Source organism: Centrocercus urophasianus, unplaced genomic scaffold (assembly GCF_019232065.1).
Source record: "Centrocercus urophasianus isolate 14NV4802_14NV808 unplaced genomic scaffold, USGS_Curo_1.0 seq_30, whole genome shotgun sequence".
Taxonomy (NCBI): Eukaryota; Metazoa; Chordata; class Aves; order Galliformes; family Phasianidae; genus Centrocercus; species Centrocercus urophasianus.
Window position 1 is genome coordinate 10,998,015 of NW_024884867.1, and position 7,369 is coordinate 11,005,383.

A 7,369-nucleotide genomic window follows, 5' to 3' on the forward strand; every position below is an offset into this window, starting at 1 on the left:
ACCCCTAAATTTTCCAGCAGTAATGCAGACTCCTTAAGGAATTTCACATATGTAGCATTCTGTCTGGCACAAATGAATTTGCTTTTCCTTCTCCACTTTGTGCAGAAGTGGAGTTTTCCATGGGTTTCCCAGGCTCTGCAGGACGTGAGCTGGAAACCAATGATTTAGGTGAGCTCTTGAGCTATTAATCCTCCCTGTACACACTGGTGTACTAGATGAGAATGCCATAAGTGAGTAACATCAAGGCAAATATTTGGGAGTTATTGTGACTTCCAGTGCTTTACAGTTTCAAACCTGAATGCAGGATGTGTATGGGGTCAGTGTTCACACAGACAAGAAATACGTGGTGAAGGTGAACCAAAACCCACACTGTCCTCCTGCCTGACTGGCTTTGGCTGAGGAACTGTGGGCATTCCAGCATCCTCATAAATTGTAACCAGTTGCCTTCAGAGCTTTTGCTATCAGGCAGTACATGCTCTTTGGTTTTTCTAAGCCTAGATCATATCACATAAGGATCTACAATAAGACTCCTTTGGATTGAGCTCAGGCTTAGAAGAAAATGTGGGATAAAACCCACACATAAATCAAAATTCTCCCTGCACTGTTTCACGTACCAAATTCTTCTGTCCAATGAAAACTGGTATGCTTCTAGACACCATCAACACCTCTCTAAGGGCTGAGAGGTTGCTATTAGTAAGAAGTGCCATACTCAATGTAGGAGGTCAAGCTCCTTATCCTTTCTAGCCCCAGTATTTGTACAGCAGCAGAGTACTGCATCATCTCCCAACCATAACTTTGCTGTTGGTCAGCTTTATTTGCTGCAATAGAGAATGCTGAATCAAAGGAAGGATGTAAATAGGAAGTGACTTGATCTAAGCAGAGCTCTGGTTAGGAAAAGGAATTGGATGAGACATGGAATGGTTAAAACAGAAGTGAGAATAATGCAGCATTGGTGATGCAAAGTGAACAGAATGTAGCTAAGAGTTCTAGCTGCATGGATAGGGAGAAAAAATCCTGTGTCTGATCTGTCACACAGGAAGAGACTATAAACGTGGACACTTTTTGAACAGGAGGGCCCAGAACAAGGTCCAAGCTGAAGCTGATATCTGACTTGCATTTATTCTCTCTCTCCTTTACTTGGCATCTGTTGTAAACCCACTGTTGCCCAGACTGGGACTGATCTCAAGGTCATTGTTTTGATTCTGCTCTTATCCCTCCTGCCAAGAATTTTATAGAGCTTGGTGTTCTTTATAATGAAAAGGTACTGCCCATCAGCTGATACTTCCAGATTTTCAATTTTCTTTTTGGCCTCCTAAGGCTTTAATATGAAACTTTCCATCTCGCTGTCCATCAGATCCACTGCTCCTGAATTATGGCCAATTTCCTCTTAATGTCCACAGCAGGGATTTTTAATAAATCAAAATAGCAAAACACAATGCTGGCCTATTCCCATCCTCCAGTGCTGATGGATTTAGCTCCCTGCCAATAATAAGCCAGACAGGACATTATGGAGCCTTTTGTTCTTGTACAGCTGGTAGAAGATAGACTCTTCCCTTTCTCTGGAGGCATCTCATTCTAAACCAGGCCAGCATGTAAGCATGTGTCTCCAAAGGTAATGCAAAATAAAAATAAGGCTTCTCTAGCATATGGTATTGAGAAGAAGTCAGAAAAAGATTGGATGTTCCGTTAATCCCATTTTCTGTTCCGAAAATGATGTAATTTAGAAAATGCTACCACTTAGCAGAACAATGACTTTCAGCCATGTACTGCAGTTCATATCTAATTCTCATCTAGTTTTCTTTGTTTTGATGCCCATTTAAAGAACATTGCACTGTATAATGCATAAAATAAAGATAAATTTCAGTTAACATGTAGTCTGCATGTTGCCTAACTGCTGCTCTGTCCCACTCTGATTTAAAGATCCACTTCAACATCTAGGGCAAAAGAATGGTCTGCATCCCATCATTTCAATTTCCTTTGGTTACTCTATCTCTGAATGTCTTTTCATCCATATCCAGCATTTATTTGTCCCCTCTGTAACAGAAGCAGTACTTGCTGGGGTTGCTACATGGCAACCGTACAGTCCGTGTCAAAGATGCTCAACTGAGAGGAGAGCTTCAAGGCAGAGTTCCTGGATGGGTGAGCTGCTCTGAGGGATCAGAAGTATACTTTGTATACCAGAAGCGTACATCAGAATTGGCATACATTGGCACATCAGAAACGTACTTGGTATGCCAAAGTGTACTTCTGATCCCTTAAATGAGTTGAAATCTTTCTGCTGCTCCTTTCCAGGAGGAAGGCACAGGAAAACTTTGCCTTTGGAGCCTGCTGCTACCATTCTCTGCATGGTCAACAAATTATCTGCAGCTCTCAAGGTTTTGGCTCATGAATTTATTGTGCTTTCGTAGTAATTCAAAGCTTTGCCTGATCTAGATAAGTAATAATACAAGGGATGCCCTGAAAGTAATCTCTCCTAGTTGATTATTTTGGCCCACATCATAAGAGGCAGATGGTGGTGATATGACAGAGGTTGAACTTCCCCACCAATGTCCTGTTACGTTTTGTTGCTGTGCAAGAGATGGCAGCAGAGGGGCAGTCTGACAAAATGTCTGCTGTAGTTCCCATGGAAATAAATGGGAGGCAGTACTTTTGGAGCAACCTAAGTATTTTCAGCTGATATACGGAGTTTTCTGACAGCAACTGCAGTGGTGCACTACTGGTACAATGCAGCTAAAAATTTAGATGACTTCTGGAATTCTGAGCATCCCTTCTGCAATTCAGAGCAGTACGAAAGCCCTGCTTCTGAGACTGTCCAACACTGGCTTAGTGTAAAACATGGAGATTTTTTTCTATTCTGACAATGTCCATAACTATGAGCTCTGGATCAATGACGTTCATAGTGCTGGCTTCCATTCCCTTTCTTGAAGTAAAAGAAGTAAGCTTATACTTCGAAATTATAGGGCAAAATAAATAATATATTAAGGATTTTGTCTTTCAGATTTGGAGTCTTCAAGAATACTTTTACTTAAGTAATTATCCCGTAGAGAGCTTCACTGCCAAGTAGAAGGTAACCAGGCACTATTTTAGTAATATTTCTAAAGCAGTGGGTGAAGGATTCACAGTATCTGGACTGTGTGATTGTTTTAACTGCTGTGTAGATAAAAGTAAAAAAAATGTGAGCAGTGAAATGTGGAAAATTGTGTATATTTTATGACATTATTTCTCAGTTTTCTTTTACTCCTTAGTCTGGGAGTGGTGTTTAGATTGATTTTCTTGTACAGTGAGTGTTTTTGCTCAAAGCAAAGTTTCTGTTCTCAGAGCCAGCAAAACTCCTCTGCTTTAACGGACTTACAGACATCCTACCTGGGCTGGTATTCCCTGCAGACCTGTAGAAAACCCAGTGACGCTCCTGGCCAGCTCTTCTTTAATTTTCTGTGTCGTTTTCGTTACCATGTTCAGACTTCTGCCCTTACTCACAACCCAGCTGAAATCGCGTGCAGCTGTGACTGCATCTGTAACTTCCCCTCTCCCCAGAGGCCCTTTCTCTCAGAAGATGGGATGAATGTATTTCTGCACTCAGCCACTCTGAAAACCCTTTTCCAAGGGATGCGTCCTCTCTGAACTTGGCAGGAATGCGCTTGACATTAATTGTAGGACCAGGCAGCACCGCTTCTGACCGCTGGTGAGGGAACAGCTGAGAAATTTCATTCTCAACACTGGTGCCTTTGGCTCTGGTTGGAATGGCACATTACTCACAAGACGCAGTGACACACACAGCGTGGAGAGTTCTGTCCTTCCTGTGGATCATTTACACACGCTTACGTTTATACATTTTTACTTTCCGGTGGTGTTAATATGGCACCCCCTGGAGGAAATATGTTTGAAAACACTTGAAGAAAATATTAATTAAAATCCCCTTTGAAACCAATGCTTTAAACAGACTGTAAATTTTCCCAGTTATCTACGGAGAGGGGCCTTTGCAGAAACGTTCGTGTCATTTTTATCTGTAGGCAGTCTTTTATCCTGAGATGACACATGCAATTTTTTTCCTCCTTAGACTAAACGTGTCAGTCTAAGACTCTTACTGTGTAAGTGCTGGAGAATTAAGCAGTCAAAAAGGAAACCCAGAATGGCATCCATAAACGGCAACTGCCAAAGAGTCAGCTTGAGCCTGCCACAGTCGCTTTCTGTGTTGGACAGAAATGACCACATCCTGCTCGTTTTAGAATTAGCTACAGACTTAGATGTTCAGGAACTAAAAAATGCCAAAGGTGACTGTTTTATTTGTTTTGCCACTCCAGTCTTTATTAAAAAAAAAAAGCAAAACAAAAATATGTATTTACACAGTTTTAAATGCAAATAGGATTTAAACAAAACAATTGGGTGTTAGTGATTTCTAAAAGCAAAAATAAACAAGGTTAATTATTATTATTTCGCTGACTTCAATAAATACCTGATTACGTTTACAAACAACTTCAAAAGGAAGCTGTGAATGCCATATATGAGTGCAGCATTCAGTCAAGCTAAGCTGTGAAGTGTGAACAACAATTGCATTATTTCAGTCTGTTTGCCAGCTGGGCATACAGCAGTCTCCTTGGTGCTCCTTCTGCCCCAGTAACAAAACTTAGTCAGGGTTCCTTCTGGGAGGAACTTCTTCCAGGAAAACGTGGTGCTTCAATTGCTCCTGCGTGCGTGATTTTGGTGTGTGCTTTCACTTTGTTTCCCTGGAAAGTCTTTTGCATTTCCTAGGGAGTCTGCTGTCTGCGCGATCCAGAGCCTGAAAATTAATTCCATGTAGAATGATTTGGATTGTAGAAAGAAGGGAGAGGGAAACTGCTAAAGAAACGTGGAAGAGGTGGGAAAGACAGACTCTAGAAGAAAGTTCCTGTCTATTAAGCCCAGCTCACAGCAATGTCTGGTACAGAGTGGGCCTGTTCATGGGTGGCTTCTTTGGAATGCCATGAAAACCACCCTGAGCAGGGAGGGACGTGACAGTGTGTATTGAAAGCAGCTATAGCAGTCTGCTGTTCAACTGCACAGAGCAGCAGATCAGTATATCTCTAATTATTATTTATCTGGCTGGCTAAGCTGTGCAGCATTTAAAACCTAATTTGTTGTATAATTTAATTTTAATTGAGTCTCCCATCCACACAGGACTCGTTAAGTTAGCTGTGTGTTTCACTTGCTGCCTTTTTACTTGGTACAGCAGAGCAGCAGGAGCTGAACCAATCGTTTGCTTGCACTGTGCTATCACCAAGGTGCAGTAATTCCTCGGTGTGATTGCAAAGGGATCTCTTGGCAGGAATATTTAGAAAATGTTTTCTCAATGCCTCAATGTAACAAAACAACTTCTTCCTTCAGCTAATGCTGTGGTTTACACAAAAGATTTGGTTGTTGGGCTTTCAGTCACATCTCCCATGCGCTGGTATTTTTCTCTGCCTCTCAGAGATAACAATGACTAGTAACTGTGAGCAGTAATAAGAATGAAGTGCTATGAAAATGCTTTTGAGTGATAGTAACCTCCACTTACAACTTCTCTTCAAGTGTATAAAAGGCACTAGTCCTCAGTGAGGACTAAGTTAAAAGTAAGAAGGGCATTTTATAGGTAAACACTTTGTAAGGAATATAGAAACAGGCCCATTCTTGAAGGTCAATAATGCAAAGCTTTTAAGTACATGCATCCCTTTTGACTTACATGGGAGCTTTTGATTTCTCTTGAACTGAGGCCCATGTGATAGAGAACGGAGAAGTAATATTGTGCTTTGTGCATTGGATAGAACAGATAATTCTGCTTGTATTCATAGAGCTGAAGGGCTCTCTAACACAGGCTGGAGTTGCTGTGAGGCTCTTGCGGCCAAAAGGATCCACAGGGTTTTCAGGGAAGGCCAAAATGAAGGCAAAATCTGAGCACACAATCCTGTGAATCAAGTAGCAGCATCTCAGCAAAGAAAGGCAAATGTTTGGGTTTTTTGTTTTTTTTTTTTCAGTGTTTTGTTTTTGTTTTCAATATTTCATAACAGAAACTCAAGAATCTTTTGGGAGATAAGAGGGCAGCAAATTGTTCTCTGCATCTGTCTGTACGGCATGACTAATGTAAGAAAGCTAACCACCAGTATCTAGGCTATCTCAGCTTCTTCCTGCTCTATTTTGGTGTTCTTAAAGCTGTCCAAGTACTTTGCATGAATGTAATAAATGAACACACATCCAGAGTGTTGCTACTGGTGTTGTGTGCAAGCACAGCAATCATCTGTCCAAGAAGTCACCTTACTAGGGGTTCTAAGTGGCCTGAGACTGTGGTACAATGAGTACAAATGCTCTAGAAAAAAAAAGCCTGAATCGGATCTAGGGAAACAAGGGACAGGTAAGCAGACTGACCAACAAGTGGTATCGGTGATGATGCTTTATGCTAGACCATGAAAGACCACCAAATCACAGGTACTCTCTGTCTTAACAGCTTTTGGGGAGCAAGGAAGCAGTTAGGTTAGTGGACTGGAGTTAGGTTGTGTGATCCTCCAAGGGTTAGATCAAGGAAAGAGGGAGTGATGTGTAAGAAAGAGGACAGCTTTCAGGAGACCCCAAGGAAGGAGCTCCAAGCAGGAGGATGATGCAGCCACTGGAAGGAAAGCAGCTGACAGCACGCAGGCACCAGGTCCAATGCCTTTCTCTTGTTTCCTTTGAATACTTTGCTGGTTTTGTTTTTGAGCAGGTTTGAAATTTTTTAATGAATTTCCTGCAACTGAAGAAGACGTTAAAGTGGGGGCTAGCTACAACCATAAACCTCGCATCAGAAAGTAGAGATTTAAAACCAACCGAAAAAGAACCCTCATTACTTTGCTACAATCTTTGGAGTAGTATAAAAATGAGGTGGTGTGGGGGGTGACAAAGAGCAAAGCGATGATTCTTTAAGAGTTTGCTTCCATCCCCGCTAGGCAGGTATGTCGGAGCCCTTGCTGATTAACGCTGGGGCTCTCTGAGCACAAACTCTGTCAAAGGGAACAGATTCTGCCTTAATGCAAACACTATTTCTAACACCACTTCTCTAGTACAGCAAGAATGCTTTTATTTAACCATTGCAAGCGAACAACTCTTACATATCGAAGAGTTAAACGCAACCTACTGTTAACTACACCCGATCCAGCTCATCCACGTGCCGCCGCCCATACGTTGTCGAGACGCTCCCACCCTACCCGCATCAAAGATGGCGCCCGCCACGTTATTCCACCCGCGGGCCTGCCCGCACCCAAGATGTCCGCCAAGGCGTCTCCGGCGCCCTAACCTCGCCATCATCCTTCCGGCATCCGCGGAAGAGGCGACGCTCTAGCAGGTGTGGCTCGGTGGTGGGCGCCGGAAGGTCCGCCTCTGCTGCCGC